The sequence below is a fragment of the Cervus elaphus genome, chromosome 26 (assembly GCF_910594005.1).
Source record: "Cervus elaphus chromosome 26, mCerEla1.1, whole genome shotgun sequence".
Lineage (NCBI taxonomy): Eukaryota > Metazoa > Chordata > Mammalia > Artiodactyla > Cervidae > Cervus > Cervus elaphus.
The window spans coordinates 12,185,790-12,210,492 of NC_057840.1; the positions used below are offsets into that span (position 1 = coordinate 12,185,790).

Sequence of the window (24,703 nt, forward strand, 5' to 3'; positions counted from 1 at the left end):
AGTTCCGGTAGTGAAATTAGCAACTGGACAACATTCCCAGGGAAGTGGCTGAGTTCAGTTCTGGCAGAAATCCCACTGCTGCTGGTACCAAAAAAAAAAAAAAGAAGAAGTAAAAGAAAGGAAATACAAAGGGTAAAATTTATCTGGGGGAACCAAAGGAGGTAAAAGCATATGACTTGTACAACATATCAAAAAATAATCCTAATGATTCTTTCCAGTTATTCTAAAATTTTGGTTATTGGGTGACTTCTGATTTTGAAATGGCAAAATGTTTTTATGAACCTGGATTATGCACGAAGGTTTAACACTTAAGACTGGCAACCTTTCGACCTTTGAAGAGAATTTCAAGAGTTCATTCCACTATTGTGGTCACAGGATTTGAAACCATCATTATGGTTGAATTCAATTATAGCTATTATTTTTACTTCCCCCAAATTGTATCAATTCACCAAACTAAACATGGTTAAATGGGAAAAAAATCAATTTTTTCAATGTAATCTGTAAAATTTTGGTAGGAGTAACTTAAAACATGAATAATCATTAGATGATATGTTACCAACTTATGGTATTTACTTAATGTTCAATATAGGTTGCTAGGTAACATGAGTGCCTTTGTAAAATATTGCTGAAAATTTGAAATATCAAGGAGGGCATTTTTAATATCACAAAGCTTTCTGGGAACTAGGCAAAATCTAAAGTGACTTAAATTTATATAATCATAAAAGAAAATTTACCTTGACCTTTCAGATTCTATTAATAAAACTATATGTTAATCATTGTATTTATTATTTGACTTATGCTTAAAAACAATTGCTGAAATCAGCTTTATAATCCCTTAAAAGGTAAGGAAATTGAAGCATGGAGGGTCACTTAAGAATTCTTTATAGAGCTAGAATTTGAACCCAGATTTACCTGACTCTAAGCACACATTGTGGGCTCACTAAACTCATTTCTTCTTTCTGGACTTCTTGTAGTACCTTGTACTTAGATGTAGTCATGTGGCTAAGTTCCACATCAGTTCAGTCGCTCAGTTGTGTCCGACTTTTTGTGACCCCAGCCAGGCTTCCCTGTCCATCACCAACTCCCAGAGCTTGCTCAAACCCATGTCCATTGGGTCGGTGACGCCATCCAGCCGTCTCATCCTCTGTCGTCCCCTTCTCCTTCCTCCTTCAACCTTTCCCAGCATCAGGGTCTTTTCCAGTGAGTCAGCTCTTCACATCAGGTGGCCAAAGTTCAACATACTACATGTGAATGGAAGTGACATGTATCATTGCAAGACTGGCCCATAAAGTCCTTTGTGCAAAACCGTCTTTTATGCTATTTCTCCTTCCATTGGTTGGGTGTGGTGAATGTGACAGAAGCTCAGGAAGGAAGGGACTGGGTCTCCGTTTTGCCGCTTGACCAAAGTGTCCTCTGCTAATCAGACAAATCTATTCTGGAATTTCTGTGGATGAGAAATAAACTTCTATTGTATTTGAACTGATACGTTAATACATTTGAGGCTTTGTTACAGCAGCAAAAGTTGCTTTGTCTGTGTATTACATATATTATAATACAGGTCTTTCTTCATACTGAAAAGACCTGGAGAAGCCCATACAGAAGGGTAAGATAGCTATTATACACAGGAAAACCTTTATTATTAAAAGTTACTTAAATAACTTTTTAAATAGGAATCCAGAAAGATCTGAACAAATAAGGAGACTATTTTAAGAGACATCAATTTAAATAAAAATTATCACTTAGAAAGAGCTCTCATTTTTCTAAGTTATCAATATCTCAAGAACTTGGTTTAGAATCATAAAGATATAAAATTTAACTGTTAATGGATATTTGAAAAGCAGATATACTGTAGACCAATACTATGTACACAGAGATGTTCAGTAGTTTGTTTTATTTGATAGTTTTATTTGGAAAACTCAGAAGGCAGGAGGAAAGAAAAGCAAGAAGACTCAGTGTACCTAAATGAGTAATTCCATTCAGAGCAAACAAGAGTCGTTCACAATTCTATAAAATTTTCAAACTCTTAGGGACATTAAGGTTTGCTTCTGTAACTTCTAGTGATCAGGAATGAAATTGGACTCCTTTAAGAGTCGACAATGTGCTGAGGCTTTAGTGTAGTTACATTTGTATGAAAAAACATCTGAAATGCCTACATTTTTGTTCATGTCTTTTCTCATGAGGAAAAAAAAAACACTTAAAGAGGCCTTTGTGATGATGCTATAAGCTTTATAGGGTTGTCATTAAAATATTTTATAATTTAAAACTAACTCAATATCTGCAAGGAGAATACGGCTGTTTTGGGTGGAGCTGGAACACTGGTGCAAAGTCAGCTTCTTCTATGAGTGTCCAAATCCATGTCTGGTTTGGCCTGGCACTGATATCTGAGTCTCCTGTGTTGCACCCCTGGAAGGGGAGTTCTTTAAGGATGGTGGATAAATAGTGTCAAAGTTCCAGAGAGGAGGGGTTGGAAGGTCATAAATTCTGGAACCAGAGACATCTGCCGCTTCTACATTTTAGTTGTTTAGCTTTGATTAAGGCATTGCACGTGAGTGTGTGCGTGTGTTCAATTGCTCAGTTGTGTCCAACTCTTTGCAACCCCGTGACCTGTAGGCCACAAATCCAGGGATCAAACCTGCATCTCTTGTATCTCCTGCCTTGACCGGTGGATTCTTCACCACTGTGCTACCTGGGAAGATTGATTAAGGCATGAGGTATCTCGAATTTTGAGTTGTGGTTTATCTGCCAAAGGGGACAATGCTATCTACCTTGAATGGTCTTTGTGAGAATGATCAGTAATATAAAATGAGCTCCTGGCACACAGATATAGTTGAGTAGAAGTGGTGGTGATTGTTGAAGTACAGTCTGGTCAGAGAGCAGGGTTCAGTCTCTACGGAGGTAAGTTAATAAGACTTGGTTGGAAGGTTCCAATCTATGATCTAAGGGTCAGACTAGGGTTCTAGCTCGAGTGGGGGAAAATACTGGGACACAAGCACATGGAAAACAGATGCTTAGTCATAAGGATGGAGTGAAGATTTCAAGGAGCATAGAGCGTCACTCCAGGATCACTAGGCTTATGACAGCATAACTGCCTCTAGAGCTTAGCCATTGGGAGGATGGGTCCTGATATAGGAACAGACACGGTAGGATTGTTTCAAGAACTGTGCAAAGCTGAGCCTTCAGGCTATTCAATATATAATGCATGTGTCTGTTTGGTTTTGAGGCAGGCAGAGACAGAAAATTGTTATGGAAAGTGAGCTATATTCCTCATTTTTGCTTTTATATCACATTCAACAATCAGCCCTTCCCAAACTTGCTTGTGATTGTGAGAAGGAATGTATAAACTTCAAATGTATAAACTTATATCATGAAATTTAAACCTCTGTGGCTTCTAAATTCTAAATAATTTATGATTCCCATTGTATTTCTCTTTGAATGAACTGGACCTGCCCTTCAGGACTGAAATGGGGAAGATGATAGCAGAAAGGTAAAGGGTAGGTTCACAGGAACAACAAAAAATATCTACACATTTATGTTTTTAAAACTCTTTTATAGATACTGAATGTGAAGTGACTGGATTGAGTATTATGCTTTATCAGTTTATGAAGACAAACATAAAACAATCCCCCTCCACTAAATGGCAATCCAACATTGCCTTCTCATTAAACTTTGTGTAAATCCCATATGCCCACTCTGTTTCCTTCCTTCTCCCCTTCCTTCCTTCCCTCCTTCTTCTTTCCTCCAACTGAAGCTCAGTCCCTTAGGACTCAGAGATGTAAGGTGATGCTATTCAGTATGAAGAGAGCTACAAGAGGAGGCACAGAAATGTGCACAAAGGACTATGAGAACAGAGGAGAGCGGTTCTAACTCTTCCACAGGGAATCAAAGTTTGAGGCAGGAGCTGTTCTTGAAAAATATTTCAGGTCTGGCCAAATGAGGAGCAGGAGGACTGCTCAGATGCTGATCAACCATGAAGAATTTCCTGCTGCCTCCCTAGACCCACACTCAGTCATGGGCTTAGACAGCAGGGCACAGGGACGGCCCCTAGAGACAACCACTTCCAAGGCCCCCTTGCTCCAGTGAAAGGGAGGGAAGACCCAGGGATGGGCGTCTGTAACTGGAGGAACCCTGACTCCCGAAGTTGGCTTTCACTGCAGGCCTCCTAAGGTTGGATATGGATATGATTAGGGTCTGCAATAAGTGACATCTGTTTGCTCTGACCTTTGGGTAATGTGGCGTTTCTTTCTCTGGGGCAGATGCTAGAAAGGTGTTTATTGTGAGTTGACAGGGGTCTTGGTGGGTGGTGAGGTGTGAGTCAAAATTCTACTATGCATTTTGGCATTTTGTCTACAGATGTTTCTCAGATGTTTGTGGGCGGGCATGTCCTTAAAGAAATACTAAATGTATGTTTTTGTGTGTGTGGAGGAGAGGAAAAAAATTGTACTTAAAACCTTGGCCCTTTTATGCCTGCCATGACACTCCTGTTTCATGGCCAGATTGGAACTAGTCATTGCATGTACTTTCTGAAGAGAAAATTTGCTCATTTAAAGAAAAATCTTCTGTCAGTTTGATAGTAACGTGCTGATGAACAAGCTAAATGTGGCACTGGGGGAAGAATGGAAGATTTCAGGAAGTACCAGGTACTAGTTTTATGTTGTCCAGCCTTGCTTCATCACCCCAGTGTACCACCCCACTACACAGGACAGAGGACACAGGAAGCCTGTGGTAAGGCTCATTCCTAACTCCAAATTTCCACTGCAGTGAGAGTTGGTGTCTTCAAAATTCACAATCTATACCCATTTATGGTACCATGGAAGTCACACCTTCTCTTCCAGATGCCAAGATGCTGACTTGATAATACTGGAGAAAGAGAGAGAGAAAGAAAGGTGAACTTGAAGGATATTCAACTTTTAATACCTTTAGAATTACCATAAAATATATTTTTAAAAAGGTTTGCAAAGAAATGAGGAAAATCAAACCACATTTTTGAAATTGTCTTCTTTTTTCCTACTTAGTAAAGAAAACTAAGCCCCCAAAAAAATCCCATTTTGGTTTTGATTTCCAGAAATCTTCTGAAGTTCTAAAGAAATCTAGCTTTAGCTTAGTTTGAGAAAATCTACTTGAAAAACTTCACAAATGGATGAAAGAAACTCCTTACAGAGTTAATTAATCTGATTAGCAAATAAATGGAAAAATAGTGATGACGGGCTATGCCTGGAAACCAAGAGCTTAAACATTACATAGAGTTTTCCTGCTTTGTATCGAAACTTCTTGAAATAGTGTTTTTGACAGATGCTCACTTTGACCTCCACTTGTTAGCAGTTATGTGGAATTTACCCTCTCCCCTCACACACAAAAAAAGGTTATTTTCAAAATAAGTTTGTTGTATACGGTTAAATAGACCAACTTTTTCAGCTTAATTTCACCTAAAATTCTAAACCTTAATGACTATCTTGATGAGCAGGAAATATATTATCAAATGTTGCTTTAAAAAAAAAGAGCTAATGAATGATTATCAGGATAGTTCTTTGCTAATAAAATAATAAGACTTGTTACATTTGTTAGTGACTTTGTTCTGAATATAAATCTTGCTTTTTTTAACTCAGCCACCATCTAGATCTATGCTCTAGGTCATCTACAGAAATGAAACAGGGAAATAGGAAATGTGGAAACCCCATACAATTTCTTACAGTCTTGATTTCCTTCTCCCAAATTAGGATAGTGTGTTTCAGCAAATCTGGAGACTAGAATTACCTTTAAGTATTTAAGTACACGATTTCTTCAGGCTCACAGATTTAGAGAATGGAACTATGGTTGCTGGGGAGACGGAAGAATGGGGGGAAAGGGTAGATAGGGATTTTGGGATGACGTGTACACACCGCTATATTTACAATGGATGACCAGCAAGGACTTACTATAAGCACAGGAAACTGCTCAATGTTTTGTGGCAGCCTGGAGGGGAGGGAAATCTGGGGGAGAGTGGATACATGTGTATGTATATGTATGGCTGAGTCCCTTTGCTGTCCAACTGAAACTATCACAACATTGTCAATCGGCTATACTCTAATACAAGAAAAAGTTTAAAAGAAAACAACTGCACTATTTCTTCACTTCAACTCATTGGTACGCTAATGACTGAGAGTGGTTATCAACGTTTTATGGAAAGTGGGCCTGTCTCCGCTGACATCTGGGTTCCTCACAGAGCCTGGGTGTAGCCACTCAGTAATTATTGCTCAGTCAGAAAATCACATGCTATTTCCTGTATTCCTTATCTTCTCAGTCTCACCCTACTTCCTCCAACCTTTTCCCTACTCCTCAATTACATGGAGGGGGAAATGATGGCAACTACAGCTCTATTTTTAATCTTACGAAAAAAATGTTCAGCCAAAGGTCCCAGAACTCTAATATTTGGCCACCCAATGTGAAGAACTGCCTCATTGGAAAACACCCTGATGCTGGGAAAGATTGAAGGCAGGAGAAGGGGATTACAGAGGATGAGATGGTTGGATGGCATCACTGACACGATGGACATGAGTTTGAGCAAGCTCCAGGAGTTGGTGATAGACAGGGAGGCCTGGCGTGCTGCAGTCCATGGGGTTGCAGAGTTGGACATGACTGAGCAACTGAACTCACTGAACTGAAAGGTCCTGTGAACAGATCACCTGGCTTTCCTCAGTACTGCAGCAGGACAACTGTAAGTGTTTATGAAGCTGAGTACCAAAGCTATTCCAGTATGTTCGAGGCAAATGTTTCAGTCAGGATAGGCCAGATTATTTTGTGCAGAGGCTGAAAGCAAAAATAGATGCATATCTTGCTCACACTATACTCCCAAATCAGATGCATGGAAGGCTCTGTTCCCTAGACCCTACCCCTAGGCCCCCGTGGCAAAACTCCCTTCTTGTCCAGAGCGTCAGGGTGTGCTGCACAGGGAGACAGAATGGGGGACTGGAGTCACGGTCCTGGGAGAGCCAGGCGTCAATTCCCTCCATTCCACTGGTCAGGATAAGGCACATACTCATGCTCACCTTCAAGAGGATACAGATTGGAATTTTCTGTATTTCCATGTGAAAGTGAAGGTTTAGTCACTCAGTTGTGTCTGACTCTTTGGGCACCCAAGGACTGTAGCCTGCCTGGCTCTGTTAATGGGATTCTCCAGCAAGAACAGTGGGGTGGGTTGCCATTTCCTTCTCCAGGGGATCTTCCTGGCCCAGAGATCAAACCCAAGTCTCCTGCATTGGAGGCAGAATCTTTACCATATGAGTCACCAGGAAAGCCCTATATTTCCATTAGGAGAAATACTAGTGTTACCACAAAAACTCTGCAGATTTTTTTAAAAAACGAACCCTCTTAGAACAGACACAGAATAAAATGTCTCTGAAATAAAAAACTACTGTCTTGCATGTAATGAGCACTCAGTAAATATTTATGAGTGACAGTTTATTAGTTGTCTATTGCTGCAGAGCAAATTATCACAAATTTGGCAAATGTAACCAACACCCATTTATTATGTCACAGTTCTATAGTTTTAAATTTCAGAATGGTGTGACAGGGTTCTCTGTTCATAGTATCTCAAGGCTAAAGTCATCGTTAGCCAGGCTGATTTCTTATCTAGAGGTTTAGGAGAAGAATTTGCTTCCAAGCTCATTTAGGCTCTGGGATCAATTCTGTTCCTTGCAGTTCTAAGGCCAAAGTTCCCATTTTCTTGCTGGCTGTCAGCACGGTCTACTCCCAGCTCCTAGAGGCTACAGGAAGTCCTTGCCATGGAGGCCTCCCAATCTTCAAAGCCAGTAATCAAGAATCGTCCTCACTTTGAGTCCTTCATAAGCTTTGAATCTCTCTGACTTCCTCCACCTCTGATCTTTAGATCCATATTTAATGGCTCCTGTGATTAAGTCAGGGCTTCCCTGGTGGCTCAGTGGTAAAGAATCTGCCTGCCAAGAAGGAGATGCGGGTTTGATCTCTGGGTTGGGAAGATCCCCTGGAAAGGAAATGGCAACTCACTCCAGTATTCTTTCCTGGGAAATCCCATGAACAGAGGAACCTTGCAGGCCACAGTCCGCACAGTCGCAAAAAGCAAAAGAGTCAGACACAAATTAGGGACTAAACAACAACATGATTAGGTCAGCCGCACCTAGGTAATCTCATTATCTTAAGGTCCACTGAGCTGGGGGCTTAATTACAATTGCAAAATTCCTTTTGTACATAAAGTAAGGTGATTGCAGAGTGACATTTCATCGTTTTAACAGGCTTTGAGAACACTTTGGAAGAGGAAATTATTTAGGTCATTTGGCATTATGTTAGAGTTTTATCTCCCACAAGCAGCCTGCACAGAGTGAAAAAGCATTACTGAATTGAGCCAGCCGACCTGGGTAATGACTAGGTAATAGCTGGATAATCACCTGGGTAATAACTAGGGAATTAACTGGATAATCTGAAACAAGCCATGAAGTTTTTCTTCACTCAGTCTCAGTTCCCACAGCTGTGAAATGGGAATATTATTCCCTGCCCTGCTGGCCCCATAGAGTGGTTGTGAGACTCAAATGAGATTATATAAAAACATTTTGTGAACTTAAAAGATCAACACAAATGCAAGTTACTGAGTTTGAGTTTTATTTTACTGCTGAGGACCTGTGAGACCAGAGCTTTTAAAAACAATGCTGGAAGAAGAGACAGACATGGGGCAGAGGAAGGGTCTTCAGAGACACAGGGTTTTTGCCTTTCTGTCCCCATAGATCACAAATTTGATGAGCTAATCATAAAGTAAGTGAAAGCATATGCTACACATTTCTTTTTTAATGCATGAAATGGGTGTAAAATTTTAGAGAATCACTTTGGCAAGAGGCTTTTGGCCTCTGCTCTATATAATGACAATAGTGTATTGCCATATATTTATGTGATGTTTTCTGAGGGAAGTAAAACACTTTACAGACAGTATTGTTCCTCTTCTGAATATGCCAGAGAGGTAGTAGCAGACGTGAAACATTTATCCATGTATAATGTAAGCACATAGATAAGGCCACTCCAGAACCACACTCCAGGACCCCAGTGCCACACAAAAGTATTTTTTCTCATTGGCTTGTATTATTTCCCATATTAAAGAAAGTTTGGTACCTTTATGTACCCCAAGCCCACCCTATTGGCACATGCTTATTCCATATTGCTTCTCTACTAAGGGTTGAGTATGAGAACAATTGCATGTTTTCAGTTAGATATTATCATTTTGCTATTGGTATTCAATACATAAAAATTCATATTAATCGAATGGATTCTGTGAAGGCATTCACTCAAGGCACAGGCTTTGAAGTTGCTGGCTCACGCACAAGTACCCACAGTGATGGTCACATACCCGGTTGTATCTTAAGATACAGGACTAGAGGATTCAGATCAAGATTGCTGGACAATCCCTTTGAACACATAGAAAATATTCCTGCATGTGGAAATCCTCATTGAAAAGTAAGTAGAGACTGGCAGAACTCTTGTGCAACTGGTTGTAAGAAAGATCCGCATATAATTAAGTAGGAAGGGAAAGGACATGATCATGTCAGGACTTTTGCCACTGGGAAGTGACACAGAAGAAGGAGATTGCATGTGATTGGAGAGCCACTCTAGGGAGTGAGCAGTCTGAGGCACATATTGGGAACTCCAGCCCTGGAGTCTGACACCAGGAGGTAAGTCTCCTCAGCTGGTTAGAAAGCCAGTAGAACTAACAGGAGAGCTGTAAGTAGCCTAGATTCTGCTCATGAAGAACACGCGCACACACTTACCTAAGACAAGGTAGAGAAAGCAGACTGAAATTGCACAGGACTCAGGCACATTTCCTGTGGCCACCCTGGTGTGTGCCCCAGCCTGAAACGAGTGCCCATTCCAGGCCCTGCTGCTCTGTGACACAGCCCCACGTTAGGGCGAGGGCTGCTGCAGCTGAAAGGAGCCCTGGGCTGTGAGGGAAGGAGGCTGCTGAGACCGGGGACAGAGTCTGAAGGGGTCAGAGGCAGCACTGGCACTTGGTGAGGCATCACAAGAGGCCCAGAGCTCGGACTGGGGCTGGGACCACCACAGTCCAAGCCCAAGTCCACACCAAGAACCTGCCCCCACCCGTCTTGTTCCAACACTGCTCCCCTCTGGGGTGCTGGAAGGCAGGAAAGCACACACTTAGAGGGAACAGAACCAGCTCAACTCAAACCTCAGGGCTTCTGCTCCACTAGCTTGGGACTCACTCCCACCCCTAAGAGGGTGGTGCTGGCCACCGAGCAGAGAAGAAGCCTCATCTCACACCGGCTCTGGCTTGAGCCGCTTCATCTCCAGCAGTTCCAGCTCCTGCCGAAGTGACAGCTGTCAGCACCCACTGGGGCAAGACATGACTCCTGCTTAACGTCAGATCCAGCTCTCCCACCAAAGCCACAGGGTACTCACAGACTGTATAGGGATGCTCCCACAAAGGGACACCCCTTCAAGACGGGGATACATAACTGTTTCACCTAATTTCATAGAGACAAAGAAAGTTAAGCAAAATGAGAAGACAGAGGAATTTGTTTCAATTAAAAGAACAAGAGAGAAAATGCCTAAAAAAACTGGTGAAGTAGAAATAATTTATCAAATTAAAAGTTCAAAGCATTAGTAATGAGAAGGCTAACTGAATTAGAGGAAAGAATAGATGAACCCAGAGAGAATTTTAACAAGGAACTAGAAAATATAGAAAAGAACTGGTCAGAACTGAGGAATACAATAACGGAAATAAAAAACACACTAAAAGGAGTTACCAACAGACTAGGTGATTTAGAAGAAAGAATAATGGAAATCACCCAAACATAACAAAAAAAGAAAAACAAATTTTTTAAAATGAGAACAATTTAAGGAATCTCTAGGGCAACATCAAGCATACCAACATTTACATCATAGGGGCCCTACAAGAGAGTAACAAAGGTGTAAAAAATATATTTGATGATATTGTGGCAGAAAACTTCTCAAACGTGAAAAAGACATCCGGTACAGGGAGCACAGAGGGTTTCAAACAAGATGAACTCAAACACACCCACATGAAAACATATCATAATTGAAACAGCAAAACTTAAAGACAGGATTATAAAGGCGGCAAGAGAAAAACAAAGAGTCATATGCAAGGGAACCCCCATAAAGGTATCAGCTGATTTCTCTGAAGAACTTTTCAGGCCAGAAAGGGGTGGCATAATATATTTAAAGTGCTAAAAGGAAAACATCTGCAACCTAGGATATGCTGCCCAGCAGTGTTATCATTTAGAACTGAAAGAGAGATGAAGAACTTTGCAGAAAAGCAACAATGAAGAGATAATCAATAATAAAACTACCCTATAAGTAAAGTTAAAAGGTCTTCTCTAAGTGGAAAAGAAAAGGTTACAAGAAGAAGAATCTATAGGAAAGGAAAAATCCCATTAAGAATGGCAAATATATAGTAAAGGCTGTGGGTCAACTTAAATAGCTACAATGAAGATTAAAAGACCAAAAAAAATTGCAAAATCAACTACAACTACAATAAATAGTAACAGGATAAATATAACAATGTAAAATAAGACATCAATAATGTAAATTATGGCTAAGGGGAGTAAAAAATGTAGATCTGTTAGAATGTGCTACAATTTAAAGGACTACCTGTTTAGAACAAGTAGTTTAGCCATGGGTACTAGGTTTGAGATTTCTAGTAAAGTTCCTTCAGCCAGTGGATTTATTTTTTCCCTTAACTCTAATATCTCTGACGCTCTAACACCAGGAAACCAGGTTTTCACTAGATTCTGCAGGATTCTCAGAGGGAGGAAACTGGCGGCACAGAAGGATAACTTGCCTATTCTTGCTTGTCATTTAGGTCCACATTCACTGCAACCAAAAACATATGTCATCTGTAATTCAATAAGTGAAAAAACTATAAATTTTGACAACATATGTCCTTTAAAACAGAAATAGTAAAAAATATCTTTATTATTAACAACAACAAAAAAATCAGCAGTTAGAACTGCCCAAAATATTACATCATTTAATCTCTGAAGTTGTGACAAATTTCATGGAATTTGTCTTATGCCTCACCATCATCTAAAATTTCATTTAGATGTTTGACAGTAAGACAGAGGATCAAGCTTGAGCTGTCTAATAGCAAATATCTAACCATATGAAATGGTTTTAAAGTGACAGGGGAACCTCTAAGTTTTATATATGGGTAGAGTTTGACTGGGCTTTCCAGGGGGCACTAGTGGTAAAGAACCCATCTGCCAATGCAGGAGACATAGGAGACACAGGTCTGATCCCTGGGTTGGGAAGACAAACTAGAGGAGGGCATGGCAACCCACTCCAGTATTCTTGCCTAGAGAATCCAATGGACAGAGGAGCCTGCTGGGTTACAGTCCATGGGGTTGCAAAGAGTTGGACATGATTGAAATGACTTAGCACATATGCAGTGTTTGACTACTAAGGAATCTTAATAATCAAAGAGCAGATTGGTTTTTGTTTTCTTTTTCTATGCTAAGGCTAGATACACAGCAAGATTTTTAAAAGTGAATATATAGCCAATTAACTTTGGAAAAGAAAATACAATAAAAAGACCACCCAGTTGATAGCAGCCCTTAAATAACCTTCTAAAAAGTACTTATATACCAAAGTGATACCATATACATTTCTGATTTTTTCTAAGTTTGCTTATTTACTTCTTGGTTAACATAAAATCAACAGATAAACAGAAATTTGGGGAATTGTTCATAGAGCTGTATGATATCCAGTGACCTAAAGATATTATATATAGGGCACAGATCAAGTTCTCCAGATTTTCAATTTTAAGATAACATAAGATAGTATAATAGCTCAGAAAATATGGAGTACTGATTATTTAATAGGACATAAAGCAATAAAACATTAATCTACTCATAAACCTTACTTTGTCTTAAATGAAGCACACTGCCAGCCCCATACACATGCATACAAAGCACAGACACACACACACACACACACACACACACACACACACACACACACACACTCCTTCCTGAAACCCAAGGACTCAGCTTCCCAACACATGAAGGTATAGAGGAAGAAACTAAGAAGTTGGCATAGTCCAGAAAATCTGAAGTATCCAGCTTTGAAATCCTCCTCTGCCCTCTGGACATCACCTGTAAGGTTCTTCTCACATAAAAAGATGAATGATGAGTCTAGTTTGACCATTTGGTGGCTTCTGAGCTACACTGTACATCTCAGTGTACAGTGACTCAACGGGCAACTTTGGTTGTGTGTATCTTGCTGAATATCAACAATAAATCAGTTTTACTCTAAGCATTAACACACTTGTGAAGAAGTCCTAGATGGGTTGGAGGATCTGGTCTGAGACATAACAAGAGACCACAATCCCACAGTTTGGGGGAAAAAAACATGAAGCTGTCAATCCTCTGAGGTCCAGGCAGGAACACCAAATGGAATTTAGGGCAAGACATCAGATCCTAAGGTGGGTGGTGGTATGATCCTAGAAAAGCCTAGGAATAAACACAGGAATCAGAAAGGGACTTGCTAGGAAAAGTCAAGGAGGATGCCAGTGATAGGAGGAGGACATTAAGACAACGACTCTGAACAGGCATCCAGGCATAGGGGCGTTGGTACCAGGAAGAGGAAACCCTGAGGATACGTGAGCTCTGACGCAAAGCCACACAGAGAAGGCTGTCATGAGATGAGAAAGGCCACTGTCAGCCTCAGCCGGGAGTCCTAGAGCCCCACACTGGGCCCTGACCCCTGCTGCACAGGGGAGCATGCACCTGGCCCCACACTTGGCTGCTGCGAGTGGTTCTGGGAGGGAGAGGGGACCGGGCAGTGCAGCCTCTGGCTTATACAGGATGGCCTGGAGAACTTTGATACGTATTGCATTCAAGCCACGGCATTAAGACCTGATGGTGAGGAGCCAGGGAAGGCAGGTAAGATTAAGTGAGGCCACAGGATGCTCAAAGAAGGTAATGAAGCTCTCTGGCTTATCATTTCCAAATTCATCATGTCCAGTCCAAGCCATCATCAGCACCAAAGGATCCAATAAAGATTATACAATGGATTCTTTAATTATTCTAGTTGAAGCCTTTTATTTCCTACTTGGATTAGAGCCCCCTAATCAGTTTTTCATAACTGTAGCTGGCAGAGTTGAAGGAGGCTTCCATGCTCCCCTACCTCCTGGTACCCACACCTTTGTATAATCTCCTTCCCTGAATGATCTGGGGCTGTGACTTGCTTGTAACCAATGCATTTGGGTGAAGTACTAGGATGTTACTCCATGATTCTGTCCAGTTATATAAGACTCTGTACTGCTAACAGAGCCTGGATCTCTCACTTTGTCTCTCTCTCTCTCAATCTGTCCCTCTCTCTTTTGCCTCTCTCCCTCTTTTTTCTCATTATGCTGGTTTTGAGGAAGACAACTACATGAATCCTGCAGCTGCAAAAAATGAACAGTCAACAACCCGAGGGAGCTTAAAAGTGGACGTTTCCACAGTTGAGCCTCCAGATGAGAACTCAGCCTGGCTGGTATCATGACTCCTGCCTGCAGAGGACTCAGTTAAGCTGTGCCCACACTCCTGACTCACAGACACTGTGAGATTATAAATATGTGTTATTTTAAGTTGCTAACTTTGTGGTAATATGTTACACAGCATAGAAAACAAATACACTAATATTACCAGCAATTTCCAATAATGTCTATTCTCAACACAGCAGGCAGAGAATCCTGTTGATATGGAGGTACTTTCTCTATTTAAAACTCTGTAGTGGCTTATTCAGTATGGAGTGGAAGCCAGAGTTTACACGATGGCTCACAAGGCCATGTGTACCCATTGCCTCTCTCACCTGTTACTCTCTCACTGCTCTCTGTGTCCATGACAACTCTCCAACATGCCCAGCACCCTCTTTGGGCCTTGGTGTTTGTCCCTCAATCTAGAATACAATTCCTTACAATATTCACATGGCCACTCCTCCCACTTTTGTATGTCTTTCTCAAATGTCACTCTCTCCGTGAGGCCTTCCCCGATCACTCTGTTAAAAATTCCAATATCCTTCCCACGCCATCACTCCTCACCACCCTGTCTTTTTTTCTTTTCTCCACAGTATTTACACCATTTGTTTTACTTATTTGTTTACTGTCTGTCTTCCTGCAGCAGAACATAATCTCCATGAGCACACGGATTTTTATCAGCTTTGTTCACGGCTTTACCTCCAGCAGCTGGAACAGTCCCGACACATAGTTCATGCTCAATAAATATCTATTGAAACAAATTTCAAGATGCATCACAAAATCTACATTTAGGTTGTATTTCTAAAATTAAAATCTTCCATTTAAGCATAACATAACTTCCATTTAAGCATGACATGACATAAGCATGGCATGGCTCTTTGTGACTCTGTGGACTATACCCTCTGTCCATGGAATTCTCTAGGCAAGAATACTGGTTTGGGATGCCATTCCCTTCTCCAGGGATCCCCCAATCCAGGGATCAAACATGGATCTCCTGCATTGCAAGAAGATTCTATACCCATCTGGGCCACCAGGGAAGCCTCAACCATGACATATGCATGATCAACAATTCTTAAGCATGTTTTCAGATTATCTGCTCTATGACCAAAGATGTGCACCATTTCTGGAAACTCATTTTGTGCCTGGAAGAAGGCCAAGATCAACCCGACTCAGTGAAACCCTCCACTTATCCAAATTTTCCTTGGTTTTACAGATATGGAGCCCAACTCTACTACCATAGGAGCAGACCACCCAGCAGGGAACTGACAGAAAATTAAAGCACACAAATCCAGACGCCTTCCACGTGACACAGGTGTTCTCAGACCGAAAGTCCACCAACCAGCTTTCTTGTCGGTCACAAAATGAGAAAGCTTGTTTCTTTAAGCAACTTTAAGAATAAATTTTGCCAAAAGCCATTTATCAGTAACTGGCAGAACTAGATATGTAAAGGCCTTGGATATGGAAATTTTATTAATTTGCTAAGCAGCAAGCATCCAGGCTTGGTCCTGTGACCAGGTCCCCATGCTGAATAGGTCTGTAGGGTAGGGAGGTGGCAGGATGCTTCCATAGCTGCTGTGTAGAAAGCAGAGGTGCAATCATTCCACAAATGTTGGAGAATATCTGCCTTGGTATAAAGACAGTGTATCTTGGAGCCAGAAAAACCTGCTTAGTTTAAATCCCACTCTGACCTTTCAGTTCAGTTCAGTTCAGTCATTCAGTCTTGTCTGACTCTTCACGACCCCAAGGACCACAGGCTACCAGGCCTCCCTGTCCATCACCAACTCATAGAGTTGACAAAAACTCATGACCATTGAGTTGGTGATGCCATTCAACCATCTCATTCTGTGTCGTCCCCTTTTCCTCCTGCCTTCAATTTTTCCCAGCATCAGGATCTTTTCCAATGAGTCAGCTCTTCGCATCAGGCAGCCAATGTATTGGAGTTTCAGCTTCAACATCAGTCCTTTCAATGGATACCCAGGACTGATCTCCTTTAGGATGGACTGGTTGGATCTCCTTGCAGTCCAAGGGACTCTCAAGAGTCTTCTCCAACACCACAGTTCAAAAGCATCAATGTTTTGGCACTCAGCTTTCTTTATAGTCTAACTCTCACATCCATACATGACTACTAGAAAAACCATAGCTCTGACTAGATGGACCTTTGTTGGCAAAGTAATGTCTCTGCTTTTTTTTTTTTCCCTTTATTTATTTATTTATTTTTTCAGTGGGTTTTGTCATACATTGATATGAATCAGCCATGGAGTTACACGTATTCCCATCCCGATCCCCCCTCCCACCTCCCTCTCCACTCGATTCCTCTGGGTCTTCCCAGTGCACTTGTCTCATGCATCCCACCTGGGCTGGTGATCTGTTTCACCATAGATAATATACACGCTGTTCTTTCGAAACATCCCACCCTCACCTTCTCCCACAGAGTTCAAAAGTCTGTTCTGTATTTCTGTGTCTCTTTTTCTGTTTTGCATATAGGGTTGTCGTTACCATCTTTCTAAATTCCATATATATGTGTTAGTATGCTGTAATGTTCTTTATCTTTCTGGCTTACTTCACTCTGTATAATGGGCTCCAATTTCATCCATCTCATTAGAACTGGTTCAAATGAATTCTTTTTAACGGCTGAGTAATATTCCATGGTGTATATGTACCACAGCTTCCTTATCCATTCGTCTGCTGATGGGCATCCAGTTGCTTCCATGTCCTGGCTATTATAAACAGTGCTGCGATGAACATTGGGGTGCACGTGTCTCTTTCAGATCTGGTTTCCTCAGTGTGTATGCCCAGAAGTGGGATTGCTGGGTCTCTGCTTTTTAATATGCTATCTAGGATGGTCATAACTTTTCTCAAAGAAGCAAGCATCTTTTAATTTCTTGGCTGCAGTCACCATCTGCAGTGATTTTGGAGCCCCCCAAAATAAAGTCAGTCACTGTTTCCACTGTTTCCCCATCTATTTGCCATGAGGTGATGGGACCAGATGCCATGATCTTAGTTTTCTGAATGTTGAGCTTTAAGCCAACTTTTTCACTCTATTTCACTTTCATCAAGAGGCTCTTTAGTTCTTCTTCACTTTTTGCCATAAGTGTGGTGTCATCTGCATATCTGAGGTTATTGATATTTCTCCTGAAAATCTTGATTCCAGCTTTAGCTTCATCCAGTCCAGCATTTTTCATGATGTACTCTGCATATAAGTTAAATAAGCAGGGTGACAATATACAGCCTTGATGTACTCCTTTTCCTATTTGGAAACAGTCCGTTGTTCCATGTCCAGTTCTAACTGTTGCTTCCTGACCTGCATATAGGTTTCTCAAGAGGCAGGTCAGGTGGTCTGGTATGCTCATCTCTTTCAGAATTTTTCACAGTTTATTGTGACCCACATAGTCAAAGACTTTGGCATAGTCAATAAAGCAGAAATAGATGTTTTTCTGGAACTCTCTTGCTTTTTTGATGACTTTTGGGTAGTTGCAAATTATCAATTTTTCAATTCTTTATCTATAAAATGGGAATATAATTCTTGCATAATAGAGTTGCTATAATAAATAAATGTGATAATACATGTAAATCCCCTGGAATAGTGGCTGCTATATAGCAGAAGCTTGGTCAATGGTAGTTACTATTAACAATAACGTCACTTCCCAGGTTGCTTAGTGGTAAAGAACCTGCCTGCAAATGCAGGAGACCCAGCAAATGAATGTTCAATACCTGGGTCAGGGAGATCCCTGGAGGAAGAAATGGTAGCTCACTCCAGTATTCTTTCCTGGAGAATCCTATGGACAGAGAAGCATGGTGGGCTACAGTCTATTATAGGGTTCCAGAGTCAGACATAACTGAGGGACAGCACACATGCATGCACATGAATGAGAGCATTAATAAAGACACATTAAGAAACAACTTTGAGTAATACATTATTGCTATGAAGTAAAAGTTAACACTAAAGAACAGCCTTGAGAAGTGCATCACTGAAATGGCTAGGAAAGCATCACGGCTAGATTTGAATAAAGAGAGGTAGATCCCTAGAAACGAGCACAGAAATAGAAACCAAAGAACTGTCTTCACATATATACCTTATGGGCATTTGCTTCTGTATATTCAACCTTTGGGTAATGACGAAGGAATAGAAAGATTTTCTAACATCTTACATACACACACACACATACATATACTACACACACTGGTTTGACGATTCACGTTTCTGTGTAGAGAACCAATATTCTGCCTGGTTTTCATTCCATTGATTTGTAGTTTAGTGTACTTCTGGCACTGGCAGGATGGAGTAGGTAGCTTCCAAATTCCCCTCAAGCCCTGACTCTAAGAAAAGCTTCACCTAGAATACCTTTACTCTCTTAGGGTAAACTTCTGGAGTATGCACAGACCAACTGAGACAACTGAACCTTTCCTATTCACACCATCATGCCTGTCAAGAATGCACTGCCCCCATGTTAGGTGAGGGGTATAAGAGCAGGAGAGACCCTGCTTCTCAGATCCTGTGTTCTATTGCTACTATGAGAGAGAGAGAGAGAGAGAGAGAGAGATTGAGAGCGCGCACAGAGGAGTCCCATGGGGACCTTAAAAGTCGATCCAAACAATAACCAGACTTTCCAGCTGGGGCGAGGGCTCTCAGCTGGGTGTGGTTTTTGCAGACAGCTTCCTGGATTGTGGCCGTATTTTCTCAGATGTGCTGCTTCCAGAAGGTTTGCTTTCTTACGGTGAGGGTGGTGTTCTTTGCGATGGGGGTGGTGGTAGCACCAACCAAATAATGTCCCACTGTGATATCATGAGAGCCCTAAGGGCTCTTCTCGGCCCTTTTGTGCTTGTGTTCAATGACTTTGTGGGCAGCTCTGTGGTCATACTGGAGTCTCACCTGCCTTTGCAGTCCTTCACTGTGCTGACCCTTCAGGAAATGCAGTGGTTCAGATGCGGCTTCTGAAGCCCACCCACACCAGCTGCTTCCACACAAGGGCGTTCATGAAACACAGAAGCAGATATGGGGAACAAACAGGAGAGTCTAGTGGTTCCCAGATGTTGGGATTTCAAGACAAAGTTTTCCAAACTAAAAGCATTGACAGAAAGTAACTGCAATCTACATCAGAAAACAAAGTTTAGGACAGACCTGGAAGAAGTATATCTAGCTTCTCCCATGGCTCAGACGGTAAGGAATCTGCCTGCAGTGCAGGAGATCCAGGTTTGATCCCTGGGTTGGGAAGATCCCGTGGAGAAGGAAATGGCAACCCACTTCAGCATTCTTGCCTTGAGAATCCTATGGACTGAGGTGTTGCAAAGAGTTGAACACGATTGATTGACTAACACACACACACACAGGGAATAAGCCAAGGATGTGAAGGCTTACAGAGACTAGCAAGAGTGGCAAGTCTGAAAGTGTAAGGGAAGTAATATTGCTGTCTGCGTTCACTGACAAAGAGCCAGAGTCATGGGGCAGGAGCTCTCTGGTAGAGGGCCACGGCTCAGGAGATACGCAGCTGCTGACAGAGAGGCAGTGCTGAAATAAGTAGGGAGAGAAGAATACCTCAAGCCTGCTTTCTCTTCCTGTTCTGTGCTCTCAGGCCAATGTTCCTATTGGGTGAACTTAACTGGCAACCAGTCAGCAAGAGGGATTGAGTGATGCCATCCAGAGGGGCCAATCTTGCAGGTAGGTACCAGGCAGAGCAGAGTGGAGAAGAGACATTGAGGCAAACAGAGAATAACTAGAATGAGCACTTATGCCAGGCTCTTGACTGGGGGTCTTTACATGGACTATTTTATCTAATTGTCAAAAAGCTTCTATTATCCTTGCTTTACAAGCATGAAAACAGAAGCTTACAGAGGCTAAGTAGCATGCTCAGAGGAGCACACTGCCTGCAAATAGTAAAGCCAGATGGTCTGACTTCACTAAATAGTCATGAAAAAAATGAGGAAATAAAAATTGAGATGTTATACTAATCAGGGTGTCAGCAAACCAGACCCTTGGGTCAAATCCAGCTTACCACATGTTTTTGTAAATAAACCTTTATTGGAACATAGTAAGGTCCATTTGATTACATTTTGCTGCATTTACACTAAGGCAGAACTGAGTAGTTGAATCAATGGCCAAATGTCCACAAAGCCTAAAATGTTTACTATCTGCCTTTTTACACAAAAGCTTGGTGACCCTTCCCCTAGATAAAAGAGATTTTTCCTTGGAGCCACTTCCTGACTTCTCTGCTTCTTAAAAGGCCACCTCACCTGATACTCTGCAAAACATCCAGAATGAACTCCCTCTAATCTAGACTCAGCCCAGGCCTGTCTGATGCAATCCAGCCAGGGGAAGACATGGATGTCAGCATGGCATTAGACTCCAGATAAAGGCACTGATTAAAAATAAATTATTAATTTCAAGTATATTTTCTTGGGCTCCAAAGTCATTGCAGATGGTAACTGTAGCCATGAAATTAAAAGACACTTGCTCCTTGGAAAGCTATGACAAACCTAGACAGCATATTGAAAACTAAAGACATCCCTTTGGTGACAAAGGTCCATATAGTCAAATCTATGGTTTTTCCAGTAGTCATGCATGGATGTGAGAGTTGGACCATAAAGAAGGCTGAGCACCAAAGAACTGAAGTCTTCAAATTGTGGTGCTGGAGAAGACTCTTGAGAGTCCCTTAGCCTATAAACAGATCAAACCAGTCAATCCCAAAGGAAATCACTCCTGAATATTCAGTGGAAGGACTGATACTGAAGCTGAAGCTCCAATACTTTGGTCACCTGATGAGAAGAGCTGACTCAAAGAGTTGGACATGACTCAGCAACTGAACAAAAAAACAATTATAATTATTAACATTCATTGCACAGAGTCTAGAAAATATGAAAAGCATGAGGAAGAAGATGAAGACTATGCCACTCAACAATATTTTAATTGTACTCAGAGATATGTAATTTTTACTTTTCACAAAGATGAACTTATATCATGTATACTGCTATGTAACCTACCCATTGAACTATCTTCTTATATAAATATTTATGACATTATATATTTTTACACAAGGATATTTTAATGGCTATTGAAATAACAATTCAAATTTAATTACTTATTTGAATCAAGTAAGTCTTAACCAAATTTATTGAACATCTTTTATATGCCAGATACTCCACTAGGTTTGGGGGGTAAATCAATCAATAAGAGGCACTTTATATGCCTTCAGGGAACTTATATTCTGGAAAGAAGTCATAGGTTAACAGGAAAATAAATAAAAGAACTGCAAATTGTGATCAGTATTATAACAGAAAGAAAGTGAAAGTGAAAGTTGCTCAGTCGTGTCCGACTCTTTGCGACTCCACAGACTATACAGTCCATGAAATTCCCCAGGCCAGAATACTGGAATGGGCAGCCTTTCCCTTCTCCAGGGGATCTTCCCAACCCAGGGATCGAACACAGGTCTCCAGTATTGCAGGTGGATTCTTTACCAGCTGAGCCACAAAGGAAGCCCAGAAAGAAAAGAGTAACAAAGAACTTACATGGAAGTGCTAACCTATGCAGAGAAGGTATTTCAGGGTGGGGGAAGGTGTTATTTTAGCTGGGACCTAAAATGATAAGAAACCAGTCATGCAAAGAATGAAGGAAGAGCATTCTATGCAGAGGGAACACCAGATGCAAAAATCCTGAAGATAAACAAAAGCATGTCCAAGGAACCAAATATCAATATGGCTGGAGTTTAGTCAATACAGAGAAGAATATCATAAAATGTAGGTAAAGGTAGGCTGGAGATTAAAACCTGGGGTATACAACAGACTACCACTGAGCAATAAAGAGGAATTCTGACACAGGCAACAACATAGATGATCTCAAAAATCACTGTATGGTGTAAAAGAAGCCAGATACAAAAGAGGTGAGACCATATGCTTCCGTTTATGTGAAATCCTAGAACAAGCAAAACTCATTTTTCATGATAGAAAGCATAATGATAGTCCCTAAATTAGGGAGTAGGACAGGGATTAACTGAGAGGAGTATTTTTCTGGAGTAATGGAAATGTTTTATATTATGATATGGATGTGTGTTACATGGATAAATACATTTGTCAAAACTCATCACATCATACACTTGTATCTGTGTCATTCACTCTGTGTAAATTATACTTCAGTACAAAACAAAAACCAAACAACAAAGGACGCATACAACACAAGCAAGAGTATTTGGGGCCATTTCAGGCAGGGACTTTGAAGTCGATGTACAAGTTTAGATTTTATTTCAAGCACAAGGGAAAGTCCTCAGATGAGTTTCCTCAGTGGAATGACATGATTTTATTTATAGTTTAAGATCAGTGTTGCTGCTATTGAAGAATGTATCAGAGGAGGACATGTGGAGGTCTCAAGACTAGCTAGGGTCTATTGCAATAGTTCAGCTAAAGGATGATGGGGACATAAGATGGGGAGCACCTTGGGACTAATGTGGAGGGAGTGGGCTTGTATTTAGCATGTAAAAGTACCAGAATAGGCCAAATCAGGCTCTAGATAAGTGATACTTGTTCTGTTCCATTTTTGTATTATTTCCATTAGAACCCATGCTACATCATGGATAGATGTACATCAATGTTTGAGCACATCTATGGTTATATTCTTGTTCTAAATAAATTCTTAGAAGCAGAATTGTTAAAATAAAGGGAATAAACATTTTCATTTAGATACAGGTCATCAACAATCAGCAAGTTCAACTAACCATGTCCCTGACTCTCCATTCAAATTGGCCATCCCTCCTCTTCCTTCTTATCATCACCATCCTTATCCTATTAAGCTAAAGAATAACATCCTGTTTTTATTACTACAAAATTTGACTTTTTATACTGTTTAGGTATTTGAATTAGTTTTCAAGTTATCCATCTGTTATCTTTGGAAGATGGTTGTTCTTTAATAACTCTCCATGGTATTGATATTAAGTTTTAAGTTAAAGTAAGTCACGATTTCTGAGCTTTGCATTGGATTTCATGAGTTTCTCTCAGCAAAAAAAGAGACAGAATTGCATATTATAAATGTGTCAGATAGCCAAGCTCCATTGCTCCATGGGAGACTTGAGTTAACATACTACCTTGGGTCAGCTATTTGAGCTTCCATTGAACCAGTCCTCCACTTGGGTCAGCATCATTCTAGTAGTATCTGTGTGGCTCTTTTCTTTCTCTCTTCCTATCATCGTTGTTGAGATTACCAGAGAAACCAGATGGCAACTTTACAAGAAATTTCAGAAGGCCTTTATCTGTTTTCTTGTTTTCTATGCCTTATGAGCAACTGGTAGAATGAAGTTTGTTTTAACGGTTGAACCTGAGTACACTTCTCTAGAAATACTTGTTTCTCAGCATTTGATTCTCCACAGTTGATGTCATTAGAATCTGTGAGTTAAACTGGAATCCAGTTTTCTCTTGTGTTTCCCAACGTCCCTCTCTCCAAATTTCTTTCAATATCTATGCATTTTCATTGATCAAACCCATCTGTCAATATAGATTTAACATCTACTCCTCTTGTGCAGACTTACAGTTAAGATTAATTGTGGCAAGACTATCAACTGCATTTACTATCTGACTCTAATTCAAATATTTAAAAATTCATGGATATTTAACAACTACTTCAAGACAAGGATTTCCATTCTCATTTGAAGGCTTCTAGTATAATGCTCACCCTAGCTCTCTATTCTTATTCTACGCATCCCACATTCTACCTATGGATGCTGGGTATACATCTTGGGTATCACCACTTATACTAGAGAAACTAAATTTGTATAGAGTAATCATTCCGTTTGGAAGCTTGTTGGAACTTTCTCTTCAAAGGTTCTTTGCTTTTCCAAAGAGGTTTCAAAGTCCTCCCAGTCTTTCCCACAGCCATTTGACGTTACTACGCTGGGTATCTGGTTCCTGGCACACAAAGCACGGCAATGGCGGCACCACCAACCGGCGATTGTTAGCACAGTGATTCGTGACTTTGCAGACTTACAAGCGCCTTAAGGATCAGGACCATGTCCTGCAGATCTTTAGATGCCTTTGACCAATTTTCTTTTTGCCAAGTGCCAAACAACAAGGCTGACACTTGACATATGTTTATGGACAACCTAATGAAAGAAAGAATGAATGATGGGTGAATTAAGAAAACAAATTCAGTCTGTTGCTGTGGAACAGTCTATGGAGGACTGCTGTGTATTTTCTCTTCTTAGTACCATGTTATGGCCACTCACATTCCCAGAACACTGA

The 24,703-nt window shown here is 40.9% G+C and overlaps 1 long non-coding RNA gene across 1 annotated transcript in view; it reads right to left on the minus strand.

Moving 5' to 3' along the window:
• Nucleotides 1-1,906: 1,906 nt before the first annotated feature.
• LOC122684500 overlaps nucleotides 1,907-24,703 on the minus strand; it is an 81,169-nt gene continuing 58,372 nt past the window's right edge. The window contains exon 3 of the long non-coding RNA XR_006338064.1: nucleotides 1,907-4,857. This is a non-coding gene — a long non-coding RNA (uncharacterized LOC122684500). The remainder of the gene's footprint in view (nucleotides 4,858-24,703) is intronic.